This window comes from Octopus bimaculoides, chromosome 4 (assembly GCF_001194135.2).
Source record: "Octopus bimaculoides isolate UCB-OBI-ISO-001 chromosome 4, ASM119413v2, whole genome shotgun sequence".
NCBI lineage: Eukaryota > Metazoa > Mollusca > Cephalopoda > Octopoda > Octopodidae > Octopus > Octopus bimaculoides.
Window position 1 is genome coordinate 58,289,897 of NC_068984.1, and position 2,126 is coordinate 58,292,022.

General features: G+C 33.8%; 1 protein-coding gene across 2 annotated transcripts in view; it reads left to right on the forward strand.

The window, feature by feature from the left end:
• Positions 1 to 2,126, forward strand: part of LOC106877357 (polycystin-1) — a 144,523-nt gene that overhangs the window by 67,723 nt on the left and 74,674 nt on the right. The window lies entirely within an intron of this gene.

The window sequence follows — 2,126 nt, forward strand, 5'->3', positions numbered from 1 at the left end:
ATATGCATTTCAAAATATAACCACATGTAGATTGTTGGTGATTTTTTCCCTCCATCTTCCTTTACTCTTGGAATTTCCTCTGTCTCCTGTTTCTGAAGAAGAGCTTTGCTCAAAACATAAAACTAACTTCCTTTCTTTCCCTGAGCATCTGCTAATACTTTGCATGTACCACATCCTTGCGTTGTTGTTTTTCCTTGTGCTTTTTCTTCATTTTTTTTTATTAACTATGTGTGTGTGTGTGTGTGTGTGTGTGTGTGTGTGTGTGTGTGTGTTTGTGTTTGTCCCCCACCATTGCTTTACAACTAATGTTGGTTTGTTTATGCCCCTGTAACCTAGCAGTTTGGCAAAAGAGATTTATAGAAAGAGTAGTGGGCTTACAAAAATAAGTCTGAGGTTAGTTTGTTTTACTAAAACCCTTCAAGGCAATGCCCCAGCATGGCTGCAGTCAAATGACTGAAACAAGTGAAAGGTTAAAGGTATGAAAATTTTACTCCATTTCATCCACTGACTGTAGCAAAAGAAAAAGAGAGTAGCAAATTGCTGTAACTTGGTATTGTTACTATGTAGCATTGATGGTCAAGACAGATCCACAGAATTATGTGGACCAGTTTGACAAAGCTGGCAAGGAATGAAAGTAGGATAAAACTGATAAGAATTTCATTGGCTTATAGGGTTGAATACAATTCTTCTTAAGTCCTATGTAAAGAGAAATGTACCCATTATTTGTTTAACACAATGAGAACTTGGTACAAACAACAGTTTGTTATGAAGAAAAAGTCATTACAATACTTTCACTGGTAGGTGTCAAACTTTATTGGAATGTATCCTTAGTTTTAAATGATTGAATGGCAATTCTTTTATTTAATACCTGACCGTTCTATTAAAATTTGTTCATTCAGCAATTCAAACATTTGAAATGGCTACCTTTAAAAGTTGGAATGCAGACAACTGCATTGGATGGATACAGGTGTAAAATTATAGTCAGAATAAAAATATGAAATTTGTAGTATCAGCATCAGTTTGCAGACAGAGTTCTTTAAAACTGCAGATAAAATATTCTCATATACTTAGTAGTAGATCTCTGCATTAGAGCATGAGAATAATATGAGAAGCAATATGACTTCTGTTTACACCTACCATGTATTTTTAATTGGATTGATCAACTTTATATTGTGACTATATTCCAATTCTGTTCTTAATATTTCCATCGAAAACATACTTTCCACATAGCACTGTTGGCATTTTCACAAACACACTGAAATACACTAGGATTGAATAAATTACCTCATTTATCAAAATATGCTGTCATCATTGCCATTGTCTTCATTGTCATCACCACCAGCAGCAGCATTAACTCATATCTGAGTAGTTAGTCTGTAGTGAGTGATCAAATCTCTTCATTTTGATGGGTGCAAAGAGTGTTGGTGTGGTGGCTGTTCAGGCCAAGGGCAATATGGAAGTCTTTCTACCACTGTAGCAGGTCTTCAATGGTTGCAGTAAGCCACCCAGGGAGAAAAAGTGGTGTCCAATGTTTATCCCACCTTTCAGCATATACACTGTTAAGCAAATTACACATTCAAATTTATCTCAGTCATAGTTTGTGTACAATATAAATAGCTATAATTTACTAATCCCTAAGGGCAGAAGAAATAAACTTGTGGAGTGACCATTTTGTTTACTTATCACAGGCAGATTAAAATTGTAAATTTATAATAAAAATGTATACCTTCTTTTATAAAATATACTATGTATACATTTGCATGTGTGAACCCATACATAAAAGTACATATGTATATATATGATGATATATATATATGTATGTATATATATATATATATATATATATATAGACGGTTTAGATATAGATTCAAGGCTTGAATATGGTACTTATGCGAAGGCACCCGAATTTCACATCCCAAAAGGATGGGTGATTAAAATCAAATAATAAGCAACACGGATTTCAAAAGTGATTGCAGTACGCACGTTTCATGCTACTTCAATTTATTTAAGTAATGTGAGCATTACCTTAAATGCAATATGAAGAGCAATCTTCAGCTGCACGAAAAAATGTAGAAAAAAGACATATTACAAATGTGGCAACATATTAAAACCAAGTGGGAGAGAGC